This window comes from Abramis brama (genome assembly GCF_963993115.1).
Source record: "Abramis brama genome assembly, chromosome: 12".
NCBI lineage: Eukaryota > Metazoa > Chordata > Actinopteri > Cypriniformes > Leuciscidae > Abramis > Abramis brama.
The window spans coordinates 2127176-2147186 of NC_139974.1; the positions used below are offsets into that span (position 1 = coordinate 2127176).

A 20011-nucleotide genomic window follows, 5' to 3' on the forward strand; every position below is an offset into this window, starting at 1 on the left:
TTTTCAGAGCAATTCAGGAGAAAAAAAATACAAAGAAAGTTAATACACACGTCTTTGCTGAAATGTATTGTGCTGTTGTTGTTAACAAGCCATGGTTCATTTGCTCTGCCCTTAGGATTGCAAGTGTCCTGGGACAGGTGAGGGTGTGAGTGGGAAACCCACTGCTGAAACTTGGCCCTGGTTTGTCCTCAGGGCCGAGTTCAGCAGTGGGTGCCCACGGTGAGGAGGAGCCAGCACCAGCAGCACCAGCACGAAGGCAGAGGCGAGGAGAGCACAGGAGGAGAGGAGGGAGAGGATGGACAGGCTGTTTTCTCTTCTTGAGAGAATGATTAAAAAATATATATTTTTTCTACATATTCTTGTTTAACTTTTTTCACTTTTATTTTTTAAAAGGAAAGAAAAATCTGTACATTATTTTTATGAAACTTTAAAAGTGTAAATAAAAGAGAATGAATTGTTCTGGACATTGTATATTTTTTTGACAGTCATAATTTCTACATGAAACAAACTCTTGTAAACCTTTTTTTTTTTTTTCAAATAAAATTGGTAAATGAAAATCATTTGTTCCACGGGCTACATTAAAGTACTTTTTCCAACTATTAACAACATACGTTAAACATATCAAAATCAACAAACATTTACAGTACATAAAATATATATAAAAAAATAAAAAAAATGATGTAGACTTTTATTCAGCTGAGCAGGGAGACCCTGGAGCTGCTGGACTGGGATGGGCTGCCCCTGGTAAGGCCTCTCTGCTGGTGGGACATCATCTGGGATGGTCTCCAGAGTGTTTGAGTGCATATTTCCACTATCCACTAAGTTGTCTACCAACAGGTTTGCAGGGCTGACTCAATCGACGGCTGCCATGTCACTGAGGTTTTCTTTTTCTTTTTCAAAAAGAGTACTTTCTGAAAAAAGTACTTTTAATAAGTTTTTAGTATCAAGAGTAAAACTAGAGGTGTGTATTCTGCAGGGGAAAAAACTCCTTGTCAGGGTTTTTATTATAGTTTTGTACTGAAGGAACTGAGCCAGTAGAGGGCGATACTGACTGTTATATATCTGTCACCCCACTTCCTTTAAATATCTGTCACCCCACTTCCTCTTTGAGCACATGGACATGGTGGAAGCCATTTGAATGGTGGTCGAGGCCTAAGGGCAATGATGGCCTTGACTAGTGATGGCAAAATGAGGCTTCCTGAACCACTGAGACCTCGCAGCCCATTGCTTCAGCTAAAGGTTCATTACTCGAAGCTTCATTCAGCATTGCTCACTAGTGACACCTAGCTACTGTGCATAGAAATAGCAGACAACTTAATTCATTCTGAACCAGTGTCGCCCCCCCCCCCCCCCCCTCCCTCCCTCCCTCCCTCTGTATATTTTATAAAAATACTTTTATAAATAAAAATATTTATTTGTAATATAAATATACAAATAAATAATTATATTTATTTGTATATTTATATTTAAATTTATATTTTCTAAAAATATTTTTATAAATAAAAATATTTATTTATTTATTTTGTACTCACTGTTGATGTCTGTAACCTTTCATTTGCAATAATAAAAAGACATGATCAGACATTTGTCCATTACTGTGTATAATATAAAATATGTATCTTTCTCTGTCTGAATTTACTTGTGCAGAGTCACACACATAGTTAATTAATTATTCAGAAATTGTTTGGATAGTGACAGTATGAACAACAATAGTGACACTGTGTTGAGTGCAGTGCTTATGTTAGAGGGAGTGTAATGAAGTACATTTATTCATTTAGCAGATTATAGATAACAGATTAAAGTAAACTGCATCAGAATTGTCCAGAAGGAAGGATTACAATAGATTTTTTATTGAGAAACAGAATTATTTCAAGTGTGTTGGGGTTTAGATGATTCCTCCTCTTGGACAAAATCTCTCTAGCCTTGGAAAAGATCCTTTCACAAGGAACAGAGGATGCAGGGGAACGTAAAAATGGCAGTGGTACAAATGAGGACACTGATGCTTCTGTTGAGCCCAGACAGGGGAGGATTCCCTCTTTCTTGCTGTCTCCAGATGTCGGGTTTTTTAAACGTTATAAACACGTATTTTCACAACGTGGCTGAAACATTTTTTTAACGTTATAAATACGTATTTTTACAACGTGGCTGAAACATTTTTTTAACGTTGTAAATATGTATTTTCACAACGTGGTTGAAACATTTTTTTAACGTTATAAATACGTATTTTTACAACGTGGCTGAAACATTTTTTTAACGTTGTAAATATGTATTTTCACAACGTGGTTGAAACATTTTTTTAACGTTGCTTCGACGATATGCGTCACCCCTGTGACGTTTTAAAAACGTCAATATCACGTCTTATGTGGTACTTTTTTTTCCCTATTGATTTTTGCCACGTTCACCCGAAACTCGAAAAATTCACGGAAAGAACGTGTTAATCACTAAAACCTGAGATGTTTCCATCCTTGGATGTAGCCTACAAGCATTTGTAGCAGCAGACTATGTTCTGCAACTGCTGTCACGTCCGTCTTCCAAGATTCCAGTGTGAAGAGTAATCGATCCAGTGGGCTATAAACTCATCTTTAACACAATTCTTTCTGGGACCCGTTAAAAACATTGAGAAATCACTGGACACAAAACAAAGGTAAGCAAATTCTTTATAATTTATTGATTAATAACACAATAACACAATATGATTGATATGATATGATTAATGATTTTAATTAATGATTGCATTTCTGTAATATATTACTAATTTTAGAAGAATTAATGTATAGCCTATATATATTTTTATTATTATAAGAAACAAAACAACAATTTCGATAAATCATTTGATAAAACACATGGAAATTTTTAAATAATTATATACAAATTAGGGATATTTAATAAAAACAAAATGCAAAAGAAACACTTTAAATTCCAAGGTCTTCACTGTCAGAGTGGAAGAGGGGGGGAGACTGAAATTCAAATCATTGTAATAAAGTCAATTGTCTGTGTTTACTCAGAGAGGTCTATTTAAAAATACAAGTTTGTATCAGTTCGTCACCTCAATGAAACAATTAATTTGTGAAGTAACATGAAAGTGTACCTGTCCAATTAGGGTCTGTCAAAGAAGAATGAAAAAGCATGTCATGAGTATTATCAATTATTGATTATTATCATTCCCTACACTGGTAGAGCCATACAAGCTGTATATCAACACACTTGTTTGACTAATTACTTAAAAATGTATATAAAAATAAACATTGTCAGATTGTTTGTTTTATTTTAGTAATGGGTGAAACAAGTATGGCTCATGCCCAATATGTTCCCGATCCCTGACCTAAAAAAAATTAGATGAAGAATATATTACCTCGTCATCATCTTCAGCTGTGGGCTCATCAGTCTTAAAAAAAGGAACACATAAGACATAAGACACAAGACACAACTAGTGTTTCTTTCTAATTGCTTTGTAATTGCTAACATGTAAATAGCCTCAATCTTAAATAAATATTAAATCTTGAAAACCCTTATATATATAAGGCAATTTAATCAGGCAAATATTTTTCTCTGTCACACATGCAAGTTTATGCACTGTTTGCGCACTGTATATTCTAGGTTTTAAAAAATCAGGTTTTACTGTTCTTGTAATTAGCCTACTTCTTAGACATATTGCATGTAGATAAGTAGCCTACCCTGAGTTTTTTTGGTCCTCCCCGTTTGTTTGGGGCATGCTTTAAAAACTCTGCCACTTCTCCCTCTATCTCTGGCATCTTTGCAGCCTTAAAGGTTTGAAGGCATGCTCCTGAAAATAACATTAACAGATAAAACATGAAACCAAAATAAAAATAGGAAAAATATTCAATCTGAATGGGGCTACTTTCTAAGTCAGAAATTGTCTCTGATTATGTTCAAAAAACGACTTTATTAGCTACAGTAATGCAAAAGTTCTGCATGTTACATATTACTACAAGGGCTCGACATTAAGCCTTTCATGCTTGTCCTAGTAAAAAGTTGCTTATCTGGGAAAATTTTTTTTGGGGGGGATATCATTTAGACTGAAGCGGTCTATCAGCTTTGAAATATTTCAATTTTCATATTTGTGTATACACCCATAGGGCATTTTCTTTTACCTTCATAAAAATGGTATATTTTTATACCATTTATACCCCCACACAATCTTGTGTGCTTCATCTTTCATTTTAAATTCATTTATTGGAAAATTTACAACTGCATTAAATTATGTTATGAGAATGTTTTTGTTTTGAAACTACAAATAAGAAATGTTGAGGAAAAAATGATAAAATTATACTTTTAAACATGAAACTAAACCGCCAGTAGGTGGCCTACACATATTAGTTTTTCTGTAGGCCTGTAATTGCATATTGCACATGCGCCAACGTCCAGGCAGGCGGGAATCGATTCGCGGGTTCTTCCAGTGAGCTAGTGAAGTCTCGAGATTATGTGCGAAATTATACTGGTAAGTTGTTGTTGTTGTTTTTTTTTTTAAATGTCATTCTTAATGCAGATGTTAACTTATTCAATGGTAAGATTTAACTATAGATTTGTAATGTGCTCGCTTCTGTTATCTTGTCGGCGCCACAGCCTGCTACTGACAGGTTAGAATTGGAGGTTGGTCGATTTAGCTATGATAGCGGAATACAGGGTCCAATATTGACAACTACAACTCACTGCGAGTAAAAAATTCGACACTGATATTTAAAATATCAACTATCAGTAGTGTTATGTACATGGCTGAAATTAGTGAACAGCTTTGTGAAGGTGCAGCGCTTTGGGTCTGTGTGTTTGACGAGCGAGAGAGGAGTTCATGTGCTTAATTCATTGTATATCATTATTTACAATTATTTAACGTGCAAAAAAATAACAATTCTCGGCTTTTGGTGATTCTATGGTGATTTTGGATGTGCCGGTTTCAGATTTTTAGCTATGATTTTTAGTGATGACGGTTGTGCGCGGTTGTGCGCGCCTGCGCGGTTGTGCGGAGGGGGGGGGGGGGACGTTCGTCTGTTAAAGGACAACTTAGCCTAGTTTGAATAAACGAGCAGACACTGATTAGCTACTTGATCGCCTAAATTAAAAAAAATAAAATTAATATTTGTGTAGTGTTCAATGTTGTTATCGATAGAGATACGCGGATGGGGTATTTCATCCGTATGACAAAACTCATCATCTGCACCAAAGTTTTTTGACCAAATTTCAAAGGCGCACCCGCCCGCCATCGTGCGGTCTATAATGGACGATGCAATGCTTTGCTGATGCGAGCCGCAAGAAAGCCCTTGTCTGATGAAACATTTATTAAAATTAACATACAATTTGTACAAAACGAAATTCGCTTTAAAGAAAGGCTTTCTCAATTTACTATTTTTAATTAAATACCATGTTTGCATTTACAGTGTAGGGCCGTGTGACGGTTAGTACATGCATATAGGTGATTCCATTGTTATTTACCGCATCTCCTGCACGCGAAACAGAAAATGAGAAGAAATTTGTCAAATGTCAGTAAAATTGTAAGTTCATTCTTCTTTATCACATGAGCAAGAGTGTCGTTTCCCCGTGCACAGGGCCTGAAGTTAACTTTTTTGACCACCAGCCGCTGTGGCAGGTGGATTTAAAAATCCACCCGCCACATTGACTTTTTACCAGCCATTTTTTTTTTTTTTTTTTTTTGGCCTCATAAAAGGTGAAAAAAAAAAGGAATTGCACAAACATTTGTTCTTTAACTTGTAAGAATACACATTTAAGTGCTGTCAAGTTATTAACGAGATCCTTACAAGTAATAATGACTCTTAGAATACAGATATAGACCTAGTGCAGCTCGTATGTAAACAAATCACACGCGGCTGTGTTGATGGCTGGGCAGCTGTTAGTTACAGCGTTCAGGAACCGTTAAGCAGAACTAAATTAATATTGTTATTACTGGTAAAGTTACCGGGTAGGCATTTTCTCACCGGTTCCCAACTCCCAACATCTGTGCAACTGTCATTGTAATGTAGCTTATGTCAGCGTTGCATTATCTCATCTCATCTCACCAACAGTTTAATACTTAACTCACATATTATTCAAACGTAGTCAGAGAAGGGTAGTCTCATCTTTCTCTCCGATCACATATACGTTCCGAAACACTCAAACTGCGCTGCTTTCACAGATGCTTTCTGTACTCCAGTAATGTGCCGCCACATTTTTAGCTAAAATCCAACGAAATGGCTGACTTCGTTTAAATGTCAAAGAACAACAGTTGCAAAAAAAAAAAAACCCCGCAAAGACCCGGCCCCTTTAGTTACTGTTGCTATGTCCGACAAGCTACACCGCGCTCACGCCAAACCATGATCTCATGCAATGAAAAACACATCGCGCAGCAGAGACACTGACAACACGCTGACAGACAAAACAGTCCAGGTTACTTTTGATATTAAACAAAGTCTCAACGTTAAAATTTGGTCATTTTTAAAGAAATTTAGACAATACCGTTTTTTGGCTCTGTAATGTGTCTTGACAGATCGCTGTGGTGCCTCAGTTAAAGCTGCTCGTGAACCGATCATCTCTTCCTTCTAGTTAATTTATAGCATCAAATAAACATGAATGAACATAAGAAGGAATGTAGTTTTAACTGCGGAAAGATGTCAGTAAGTTAGGCTTACTCAGTACACTCCGTTTTTTCAAGTTCAAATCATCCAACGTTGAACTCTCCTGACTGCTTTGTCGGACAAAAAAAGGCGGATTCGGCGGATTATGATTGGCCAGATCGCCGTCAATCAAACTCCCCGCGAAGGGTCGATTCTCATTGGCTACCTGCCAATGTGGCAGGTAGATTTGACAGTGTTACCCGCCAATTGCAGAATTCACCCGCATTTGGCGTGTGGTCGGGTGTTAATTTTCAGGCCCTGCCCGTGCACAATTGCAAATGTGATATTTATTTTATACAACAGTTAAATTAACAAGTGAACATTGTGAGTTACATTTTAGTCACAAACAATATTGTCTATATTGTTTGTTTCCCCTTTATTTCGCCTACGAGAATTTTTAAAATGAAACCAAAATAGAGACATAACAAGTGGGGCGCGACAAACGGGAGGAAATTTGGTATTTTTGTGCCCATCCAGTGGCGTAGACGGGGAAGGGGCCATGGGGCCACTCGCCCCTCCTGAAAACTGATTGACCCCCCCCGATATGCCCCCACCTTTTTACTTGTCTGTCACTCAAAAAATTGTTTGATGTTGAGTTTTATTGACCACAGGGGCGATTCCAGCATTTAAGGACATCCGGGGCTTAGCCCAGCCCATTTTATGTAAATACAGGGATCACTCGAAGAGTCTTTTTTTTATTACAGTAACAATTTACATTCACAGGGTTCCCACACCTTGGTTAACTTCATTATTTTTGTGGGTGGAGCCTGGTACCTCTAGGGGGGTCCGGGGGCATGCTCCCCCGTAAGAAAATTTTGTACATTTTAAAGATAAATTCATTAATCTGGTGGACTTTGAGTCACCCGAATCCACTGTTAAAAATAAATAATCCACCCGCAAAACCACCCATATTCTCTGATTTAGATATCTGCATCTGATCATCACAATACAATTATTCAGATTCTCAGTGTTAAGCATGATAATCTGGTAACATATCACACTGAAGTAGGCTGATTTAAAATGAACATTTATTTAAAATAAAAGTTCTTCTTTCGGCAAAATTTAATTTCCTTAATAGCCTAAACAGAGGCTTTACTCCCTTCAAGCTTAAATTGTCAATGTTTCATTACATCACTGCTTGAAAAAACAATTTTTTTGTACCTTTTATAAAGGTAATTCCCCCCTAATTTTATTAAATCTAAATCTAAACTAAATTAGATTATTTTTAAATATTTTTGAATATACAAATAAGGAATGTTGAAAAGAATGACAATTTATGAAACTAAACCGCCAGTAGGAGACGGCAGGCGACCGTCTTAATGAGCGAGTCATTGAGTCATTCATTCAAACGATTCGTTCAAACGGCTGATTTATTCTGAATGAGGCAGTTTGTGAATGGGTAAATGAATCTTTGACTCAACCGATTCATTCAAAACGCCGAATCATTCAGTAATGCAACTAGTGTTGCTGTGAGATGCGCTATGGTTCTGCTGTGATCTTTGTTTGGAATTATTTTCGCTGCTGAAACAGAACAAAAACATTGAATTGAACATTATTGCAACTGTTATGAAATCAGTCTCGGTTTCAATCTTGATGGCATTGATTCAGGAAAACAGCTCTCTGGTCGTGTGTAGCCTTGGATATTGTTTCTTAACTATAATATGTTATAAATAACTGTGCGAGCCTCAACAGCATGTTCAGTGTTTTCTTATTACATTTATTTAGAATTGTAATTTAAAGGACGATTAAATAAAATGATGCAGACAAAATTAAAATGCGGCACTGCTTATGACTTGCGTCACAACAAAGCGTCACATTTCAAATCAAACGCTTCAAATTTGAAAGCTTCCCGCAAAATGCGGGACAGGTGGTCCCCCTTTGGTAATTTTTTTGATTTACACACTGTTTAATGTTTGATGATGACCACGTTATTTTATATTTTAAGTGAGTGAGCAATCTTCTATCACTTGTTTCAGCTTCTTTTCCTGTGTTTTTATCCGGAGGAGATTCTGTACTAGAAGATGCCAGTAACAGTGCTAACGTATAACATTAGCCAATCGTAATAACTAGCTAGTTAAACAAATAGGCCTACAGTGAAATCCAGCCAGATGATGATCTTCAGACTTTAAGGATAAAAAAAAACTGAATACTTACCTGACTTCTTTCCGAAACCCCCCCAAAGTCTCGTTTGCTTAATTTTTCTTTAATTTTTTCTTTCCTGCTCGCTGACTGTCTCAGTTATTACATCGCACTCTTGCGGTTGGACTGTGCTAGCTCCTCCCCTACCTGCTGCATATTCAACAGAGAGGAAGAAACGGAGTAGCCCATAGGCTACCGACAGCAAAGAAATGTATTCTAAAGGCTAGTTTATTTTTAAGGTCTATTTTTACAGGCTGTGTGCAGTATGCAAAGCCAAAGCGCAATGAAATAAAGCAACTTATGATTTCGGGGGGTTACATAGGCTATTGTCCAGTTTCATATTTGTTCAGTGACAGTCATTACATTCGGGGCTTGACTCAAAACATTCGGGGCTGAAGCCCCGGTAAAATCGGCTGGCGCCGCCCCTGATTGACCATACACTCAAAACAAAACAACGACACATTTAAATGTAAGCCTATCTTAACCTTTTCACACGTACATTTAAAATATTCTGTCTGACCCGCTAGCATGAGTTTTTCAAGGCGACCGCTACTTCGTATCACTTTGTTTCCATGTTGACGCGTCATTGCTTGTCACGTGATTTACCGTAGCCACAATGACGCTGAATGACTGATTATCCAACTTTATTTAATTTTTCCTTTATTATTCCAAATATTTACGAATTTGTTAGCTATAGCAGAAAAACATCTGATATTCCGATTGTCAAATATGTGCAAATGGATGTGTTTTGTTGTTTAAACACCTTTATAATGACCGCGTTAGTTGAGCTATATGCGTGTTGGGCGCCACCATGTTTAATCCTTGTTTATACTTTCGCCTGGCTCCGCAGCGCGAGCCTCCGCTGCCTGCGCGCACACCTCCCTAAACAGAGGCTTCGAAAGCTAGGCTAATGTACCCTCAGTATATATAAGCTAGGCTAATGTACCCTCAGTACAGTTTCAGTTTTAAAAAAATGTACTTGTCTCGGACAAGCGTTAATGTCAATGCTAAATATAATGTAGTAATTTTATTATAGCACTCGTCAGCCTGCAGCATCCAATATGATGTTCCTGTAAACAACACAGAGACAGAAGTTGAACAGCACAAACAAACTATAGGATCATTGTAGCAGAACTCATGTATCCATTTGTGCTTTAAATAGTTACAGTTTTTTTAGACTTTAGATAAACATTTATCACCTTAACACGGTCAGAATTAATCGATTCGGTCCGGTTACTTAGGTACCGGTTCCATATCGGTACCGGGTTTCGGTTAGTTTTAAAATTGGTTAAGATTTGAAAATCGTCTAGTGTCTCCTAGACCTTACTTTTGATGAGACTCATGATGTGAAGGTCCTGAAAAGCTTTTTTTCCTTTCCTTCCCTTTAGGCTGAATTTGGACCATAGCATGTTTGTCCCAAATGCCCGCAGCATCCTTCGTATCGACTGGCCAACTGTCCCAGAGCACAGTCGCACACTGAATGCAATCTACAAAACATTTCATCCTTTTCAATATTTACTGTGAATGTAAGTAACAGTTTTATCGATATATATATATATATATATATATATATATATATATATATATATATATATTAGGGGTGTGCAAAGCAGCCGGTATTTGTATCTGTATTTGTATTTGTTGAGGGGGGAAAAGTATTTGTATTTGTATTTGTATTCGAGTAAAATTAAAAATAGGTGTAAAAATCCAATTTTTTTTTTGCGTTACACTTCTAATTTACGTTATAGTGTAAGTATTCTTTAATTATATCCATTATAATAATGGATATGCAATATTGGTTGATTTTTTTCCATAAATCCAGCAATGAACATGTAACAAGGAACGTCATTGAAAAGAAAATAACATAACAGCCATTACCAACGTTAACATTACTCTGTCAACAGCCTATTGTCTACATTACCGAGCTAACAGAGCTACTAGTGTTGTCACGGTACCAAAATTTCAGTATTCGGTACCAATACCAGTGAAAATCCACGGTTCTCGGTACCAATTTCCGTACCAAAGCTTAATTTAGATTAAATTTACATATATTAAAGTGTATATCATGGTTACAAAGATGGAAACTGTAGTATTAAAAACACTTTACAATAAGATTCAATTTGTTAGATAACATTAGATAAAATGACCTAACAATAAACAATAGTTATATACTGTCGCAATTATTCTCCTTGGGGTTAATTTAAAAATACATTTTTAAAATCAAAAGTTAACATTATTTATGTTAACATTATTTAATGCACAATGACTGAAGTGAACAAACACCAATCAAGTGTTTGTATTAAATAACATTCACAAACATTAATTAATGTTGTAAAAATATATTGTTCACTCAATGTGTTGATGTTAGATGCGCATTAAGTAATGTTAATGAATGGTATCTTATTGTAGTGTTACCAAACTATACAGGAGATAAAACGTGTTTTATTTGACTTGGCTGTACTTTTATTTAATCCAAAACTGCATTCATATTTAATTTTAAAAGGGCTTTTTAAACCTGCTAAGAGTTATCCAGCCAAGAATAAGCCTAGAACAGCTTTTCTGATGGACTGATATTAATGACATGATGACGGCTTTTTATTTCATTTCTCATCTCCATAAATATATCTAAAGCTAATGCAAGGACTAGAAATCAATTAATTCTTTGCTGATACTTCCTCGTCATCATGAAGAGCGCAGTTCGCACCGCGTCTGTCGTTGCTATGCAACCAACATAGGCGCGCCTGGAAAAACGGGCGCGCCGTTCGCTTCTATTATAAGCGCGCTTGCCGCGCGCCTACATTTGAAATCTGCACGCGCAAAAAACGCGCTATGTGAACGACCCCTTATGGCAACGTGACATTAGCCTAATCCAAAATATTTCCGTGACATTTCCTCCTTTCTTATCAACAAGTGGATTTACAGCCGGAGGAAACGCATCTTTTTGATATAAAGTTTTTCTTGTTCCCGAATACAAATATTTTTTAAGTATTTGTTCGAAATAATTATTCGTAAAAAACACATTATTTGTGCCTTTCCGAATACCGTATTCGGGTTCGGCTCCACCCCTAATATATATATGAAGAGTTCAGATGCAAAAGCCTCTAAGTGCCATCTGAAATTTTCTTCTAGAATGATCATTTTTACGAAGCTCGTTTATTTAAGTTCAGTAATTTAACTTAAATGGCAATGGAAATTACCTATTAATTGTCATTTAAGTGAAATTACTGAACTTAAATATACGAGCTTGATAAAAAAAATGATCATTCTAGAAGAAAATTTCAGATGGCACTTAGAGGCTTTTGCATCTGAACTCTTCATATATATATATATATATTAGGGCTGTCAAAGTTAGCGCGTTAATAACGCGTTAATGCAAAATCATATTAACGGCACTAATTTTTTTAACGGCCGATTAACGCAGCGCATATTTTCTGTTTGACCCGTGGCCCAACCCCTAGTTGGAGAAATGGAGATACACAGTGTTGGCAACTTAGCGACATTGCAGACCCCTTTAATCATGCGATTAATCGATTAAAAATTGTAATCGATTGACAGCCCTAATATATATATATATATATATATATATATATATATATATATATACAGTACCAGTCAAAAGTTTGGAAACATTACTATTTTTAATGTTTTTGAAAGAAGTTTCTTCTGCTCATCAAGCCTGCAGTTAAAAAAAAAAAAAAAAAAAAAAACCCCAGTAATATTATGAAATATTATTACAATTTAAAATAATGGTTCTCTTTTTTAATATACTTTAAAATGTAATTTATTTTTGTTATGCAAAGCTGAATTTTCATCAGCAAGTACTCCAGTCTTTGGTGTCTAATGATCCTTCAGAAATCATTCTAATATGCTGATTTATGATCAATGTTGGAAACAGTTGTGCTGCTTAATATTTTTTTTATAACCTGAGATACTTTTTTCAGGATTATTTGATGAATAAAAAGTTAAAAAGAACTGTATTTATTTAGAATAGAAATCTTTTGTAACAAGATAGACTACCGTTCAAAAGTTTGGGAACAATAACTTTTTTTATTTTAAGAAATTAGTACTTTAATTCAACAAGGATGCGTTAAATTGATAAAAGGTGATGGTAACGATTTATATTGTTAGAAATGTTTTTATTTTGAATAAATGCTGTTTTTATGAATAAATGCTGTTAACGTTTTACTCATCAATGAATCCTGAAAAAAGTATTCCAAAAAAATATATTAAGCAGCACAACTGTTTCCATCATTGATAATAACCATCATATTAGAATGATTTCTGAAGGATCATAAGACACCAAAGACTGGAGTACTTGCTGATGAAAATTCAGCTTTGCATCACAAAAATAAATTACATTTTAAATATATTAAAAAAGAGAACCATTATTTTAAATTGTAATAATATTTCATAATATTACTGTTTTTTTTTTTTTTTTTTTTTTTTTTTAACTGCAGGCTTGATGAGCAGAAGAGACTTCTTTCAAAAACATTAAAAATAGTAATGTTTCCAAACTTTTGACTGGTAGCCTACTGTATATATATATATATATATATATATATATATATATATATATATATATAGTATCTATAATTTAATGTAAATATGTATACTTTGATTTTTATACAGAAAGGTAATCACCATGGATTTTCTAAATGTCCTTTCTTGGTGTAACTTCAAACAAAATGCAGACAGCTCTTCCTCTGTCTGCATCTGTTCCACAGATGTTGCCTGTTCTTCAATGACTTCTTGCTGCTGCTGCTGTTTCATAATTATTTCTCGCAGCTGACGCAGCTCTGCCATAATTCCATCAACCTTCCGGTTCAGTGTTAGGTAGTCTGACCATAAAAATACAACACATGCATTCAAATTCTGCAAACCAGATACCATATAACAACTCAACCCGGTGTAGCATAAAAGTAATTACTTTGCTCTTCATCTGTCCTCTGACATTGACAGGCCACTGCTGATGCTATGAGGTAAAAAACAACAACACACATTTAACAAAGGAAAGTTAAGATTTAGTTTATTGACAGAGCATAGAATGTTTAAGTTTTGTGGCTATAGCTTTGAAATTATACTGTCTTTTTAAGTGAGATTAAAAAAAAGTAACATTTTTTTTATTTGGAGTGAGGTGCATAGCTTATATTCATTGCCATTTTGCATATTACTAGAGACCAAGCACAGAAGGTCCTATTGTACCTGTTTCTGCTCAAGTGTTGGTAATAGATCTTAACTTGTATTGATCCCAAAACATTCCTTCTAAATGTCTGTTAATTAATAAAATTATTAATGTGTATATATATATATATATATATATATATATATATATATATATATATGCAGAATATTTTTAACACTTACTTGATGGGCAAGGTGTTGTAGCATTCCTGTCTGTTAATTTTAAATGGTAATAAACATTTTGTATTAGCTCCTTATTTATTTTTGATCTATTTTTATTGGTTAGTTTGATGTAAACAACTTTAAACAAATTGTTCTTGCAGGTTACTTACTGTCTTGTGGCAATGGCTCATCATGCTGCCTATTATTTATGAAAACAGGAGCTTGGGGTCTCCTGAGGTTTCCATCCATACATTTGGACCTAGGATGCTTTGCTGGTGCGACCAATTCTGTGAGTGAAAACCACATATATTGAAACGGTTATATATCATTCCAAATTTTGCTAAATGCCTGATTCTAATTAGTTGACAGACAGTTCATTTTCACACTGTCACAGACAGTGACAGACAGTCACCGTGGACATACATTTTCTGTAACTTAATGAAGTAGTTCTATGTTTATTTAATTTACTGTGTTTATTCCAAATTGTTACAAGAGCAGAAGAAACTGTTTTAATAATTATAATATAATAATATAATAATTTCTTATATTTAGATATTTTTACAAATGTGGCATTAATTTTATACAACAGTAGAAAAAAAGGTTAACATTAAGTGTTTTCTTTGTCATTTGAAATCATGTGGATAGTCGAGAAACATTGCATTCTTGCTCGTATAATGATCAACATTAAAAACACTGCTGTATATCAGCCTGCATTTTGATCGCAGATTTAGTCGCACAAACATCATTAAGTCATACATGCAAACTAGTCGCTTTTCGGCGAAAATCGCCGTTTTGAATGGGAAAATGTCATCCACGTGATCACAGTCAAGATAACGGCAGCGTCTTCATTGAAAAGCCCCTGGCTGCAGCTTTCCCGCGGATTAATTCAAGTTAGTGAACATGTTTAACATTAACGTTATAATGGAAAGTAAGCTTGTCGGCTAACTTACTCAGCTAAAGTAAGATCAGCAAATTGTGTTGTTAGCTACAATGTTAGTTCAATGTGAAGGATTTTGGCAAGGCTATCTCATTCCACTGCATTACAGTGTTAATTTTCGTTGACGAATGATTTTCGTTATTATTTTCATCAACGACACCGAGACAATAAAGTAAATTATAAAAACTAGTTTTGAATGACAAAAACTATGACGAAAATCTATTGACATTTTCGTCAACGAATAAAAACTAGACGAAAATGTTAGATAGTGACGATTTGGGAAGCGATCCATTCAGAACTGAAAGTAGATGCGCACATTTGTACTGTACTGTGCTGATGTACCCATGCGCTGCATGTGTCATGTCTCATCTTTCTGTGCGCACGCACACACCCGACCCGAAGCGTGCAGCCATAGACACCTATACAGCGCGTTTTGGAGAGTATTCACGTAAAATATGTCGGTTATGTCTTAAACAGTTGTGAGTGTATCTGTGTGTGCATCAGTGCAATTCTGGATCCGCATGTCTTTGGAAATGATCCGACGTCTTAAAGTGACAGTGGGTAATAAACCTAATGCAGTCTGTGTCCTTAATATTGATCAAGCAACAAAAGAAAAAGAAAAGCATTCACTGCTCGTTAATAGCTTTAATAAGGATTAATTATATTTAATTCATTTAAATATGTCTGCTTGAAAGAATAAATGATGTATGCAAGTTATAAAGAATGCATATAGCCTATCATTCATTGAAAAGAAGACTGTGTTCTACTTTAGGAAAAGTGGTTTTATTTCATTTTAAGATATTTTTTAAGTCACAATAGTTAAATCTGTATCTGTATTGCATGTTCAAACTTTAAAATCAATTATATGAACAGGTTAATAGATGTTTTATCCGGGAGTATATGGATTTGGACATTTTAGAGACATTCTAAATTAATGCATTACAATTGAACTAAACCCATTATATTTTAGTCGACTAAAAAATTATTGTATTTCGTCGACTAAAACTAAAACAAATCAGATGACTAAAATATGACTAAAACTAAATGGTATTTTAGTCAAAAGATTATGACTAAAGCTAAATCAAAATTTGCTGTCAAAATTAACACAGTTATCTGATTTTTTTTATGCATATGTACGAAATGAAAACGAACACGTAATGAAACAAGACCCTTTGGTGTCTGGTTTAATGGTAATGAGTGATCGAAACACCTGCTCTTTGGTGTGGCCTGAAAGAGGCACATGGCAAAACAGAGAAAACGGGCCCTTGAAAGGCTTGCCCAGGCCAAAAGAAGGGGGGTTATAAAATGTGTCACCTTTTTCAGACCTTCTGAGTTTGCAGGTATGATTAAGTGTTAGATTAATCGATTACAAAAAGAATCGATAGCTGCAGCCCTACTCTTACCTTTGTTCTTTGATTAACATTAATGACACTTTAAGACCAGCCGCTGCTGACAGAGATGCGATTTGACACGCGTCCCATTCTCTCACAAATCTCTACGTTCATTTAAGACTTTATTTAAATAATTTAAGACTGCTATCATGAGGACACTCGACAAAACAGACATTTTGGCATAATTTGTGTGTGTTATGGTTTGTCAAGCCCGAAAGAGAACTCGATACTGACGCGCGTCTTTTTCTGTGGGTCGCGGGCATGTGTGTGTGTGTGTAATAGGCAGGACTTACAGCGTGGTCTCTTTAATCTTGTTGCGCTTAAAAGCATTCACATTAATAAGAGCGTGATCGTAGAACGCTAGTCAACGGGTGACAGAAAAAAAACGGATACTGCGTAATTGTGTTATAATTTAAAGCTGTTTTTTTTTTTTTTGCAGTGCCGCGGTGGGCAAGTGATGAAACCGGTGTTGCGACTGAACACCGTGTAAAACCGGTAACACCGACTATTGTAGCAAGCCTAGAAGGCACCTGACGATGATGGAGTGTGTCCCGAAGATGCTAAAGACAGAAGACATAAAGATTGTCAGAACCGTGGAGCAAGAACTCAAGACCAGAGGCCTCACCCTGCAGACCGCTCCCGCAACAGCAGCCGACAGAACAAAAATGGAGTTCCTTGCAGTCGCCTCAAACACCAGACGGCATAAAGAGGATTGATTGATATTTAGATACAATAACAGTGTATTTAAATTATTTACCATCCTCCGTATCACTTTCAAAACGACTTGGTCGCTTGTGTGTCCTTTTCTTCATTTGGGAGTCTCCATCCGTTTCAACATTGGAGAGCTCCTCAGCAAGAGCTTTCTGATAATTTGCTAAAAAACAAAATTATGATTAAATTATCAAGTATATGGAAGCCAATATTGTTGGTATACTTGCTCTAATGATGTTGCCACTTTATTTTTACAACACTAACAATCTGAATTAAACATTAAAAATGTATATGTATGTATAAAAAACAGATACAAAGTTAGGTCTACATTTTTTGCTTGTTGCAGGGCTACATATTTGTTACAGGTTACCAATGTTCAGCCACAACACCGGTTACATCAGTTACCCACCATGGTACCACCCCACATCTCCGTAAACATAAAGCTAAGTATATTTAAGCATTAGCATTAAAGTATTCTAAAAATTTTGAAATCAAAACATTTTCACTTACATGTAAAGGATTTTTCCAGAATTCTGATTTTAAAGAGGTTCCACGTCCTCTTATCAGGCAGGTCTCCGCTTTTTGCCTTCTTAGATGGCTCAGATGGAGGCCAGTAGCAGCTCAAAATCTGTTTGTTTAGACAAAATTCCAATCATATACCATTCAAAAAGTGAAAAGGCTTTTACAATATTGTACAGTCCATATAGTGTATATACGTTATCACAAAATCTATGCAATAGCAATACCGTTACTTACATTTCCATTTGCCACAATCCATGACCTGCACACAATTGCAACAGTCTTCTCCTTTTCAAACTCTACCACAACGTAGGTAATCATCTAAAAAAATAGAATTTGGTTATTGGTCATTTTAAATTTGCTAATTGGTAAATAAAGCAATTTTGTAGTAAATAAGGATTAAAAAAAATAATAATTATATATATTTTTTAAATGATTCACTTACAGATATTTGATATAAAGATTCCTGGAATAAATCCTGAATAATCATGAATTCTTGTAATTTAAATGCAGGTTTTACTTAATCATGATTACTATAAATTTTGCATTTTTAGTGTTGCATGATTTCCTGAAATGGCATCCACATTTTCAATGTTCATAGGGTCAAGCAATGTCCATGATCGGTGTGCAAAATGTAAAGAAACACAATATGGTTCTTATCCACATGGTCAATCATGATGGCTTGAGATTTGAGATCAGATTTTAATACTCTCCTAATTGTTGTCTCCCTTGCTTTGCCAACATAGGAACCAACAATGCGAGAGTCACAGGGCTCTGTGTAGAGGGGAGCTGTCTTGTCGTATACTCCACATTGGAGTGTTTGTTTTTCCAGCCCATCTTCTTCGATAACCTCAAAGAAGGTCTGGTCAACTCCAAACACATTGTTGGGTCTTGTACACTTGATGTGTTCCTCCATTGTTCCCTTCTGGATCTTTTCCCCTTCAAGAATTCTTCTTGTTACCTGAGCCAGTGGACTTCTTCCAGAATGAACCATTCTCTTTAGTTTCTGGTTGAAGTTTTCAAATGGAAAAGCACTACATTCATCCAGACCCTCGAACTGTTTTGCAACATCTGCAATATGGAGCATCTGATGGACATTGTACACAAGGAAACCTTCTCCATACAGTTCTCTGCACTGTAGCACAAAAAATCTCAAGAGATCTCTCGTGTATTGCCAGTGTTTCCTTGTGAGACTTGGTTGGACCAGAATGCACATTGCTGTGGAGAAGCACATGAAGTTGTCATACAGCTCTTTTTTAAGAATTCCTTTCAGAACAACCTTTCCTGTGTACAACATTAGCTGTCTGTACTCAGTCGCTTTCCATCTGTCAATTTCATTTAGTCCCCTGGGGCGTCTGGCAAACACACTTGGAATGCTGTTTCGGAGATTTTCAAGCTTGTTGCTTACAATCATTGTGTGTCCAGCAGACATCCTTGTCTCTTTTGGCCCTCGAATCCATGTCAGGACAAGTTTTTTCATCACTCCAAGACATGCTTGATGCATATAATCAATAGGGAAACCAGAAACCATATCCATATTTAGCTGGCAAAGTGGAGTTTCTTGTTCTCCATTGTGGTGTTCTTCCTGCTGCTTTTCTCTAAAAGACTTGTCAGTACATAACTGTAGATTGTCCACCTGCTGAAATGTCATACGCCCCAGCCACTGACCTTTCTGAAGGCATCTATCACATCCATAATACCCTGAGAAGTGTTTTATTGATTTGATGAAGGCCTTGGCAGGTGCATCACAGATAATGCCGCTAATTTTAACTATGATGCGTCTTCCATGGTACCAGACCCTCTTTCTCCAATTTCTGAATTTCCTCAACTGTGTCACATAGAAATTCCAAATCACCGGGCTTTGTTTTTCCACATGTGATGGCCACTGGGAACACATTTGTAGGTTTTAGATTGGTGCTGCAAAGAACTGACCAAAAGCAAGTTTTTGAACTTTTGAAGAGTGGGAGGCCATCAATATTAAGTCTCAACTCCAGGGTATGCATCTTCTCAGTTGTTTCGACCGGGTATTTCTGTATGTGATTATTTAACATTTTTTCTACTCCAAAGTAGAAATACTCCATTCCTGACTTGTGCTGAATATTTACAGTTTTTGGAGTTTCAAGCAAGGTTCTGGAACAAGATGGAAGGTCGTTTGTTCCATGTTTCTTCAATAATTTTAGAAGACTATCCATAGCATTATGGGCAATTCCATTTTCTATGCTCCAAGAAGCGATGTCACTGGCTATATTTGAATTTGAATCACCCATCATCAGGGAATCATCATCTGAAAATTCATCTATCAAAACATCTGAATCTTCAGAAATGTGTTCTGTTTCTAAGTTCAGCGT

The 20011-nt window shown here is 35.7% G+C and overlaps 1 long non-coding RNA gene across 2 annotated transcripts; it reads right to left on the bottom strand.

The window, feature by feature from the left end:
• Nucleotides 1-2784: 2784 nt before the first annotated feature.
• On the bottom strand, nucleotides 2785-10226 carry LOC311093494. Of its 2 annotated transcripts, none has more exons than XR_014608419.1 (5): nucleotides 10090-10226; nucleotides 3675-3784; nucleotides 3353-3385; nucleotides 3089-3103; nucleotides 2785-2957 (listed from the first exon to the last, which is right to left on the bottom strand). It is a non-coding gene; the product is annotated as an uncharacterized lncRNA (long non-coding RNA). The 2 variants fall into 2 exon arrangements; XR_014608420.1 differs by lacking the exon at nucleotides 10090-10226 and adding an exon at nucleotides 9262-9336.
• Nucleotides 10227-20011: the final 9785 nt, after the last annotated feature.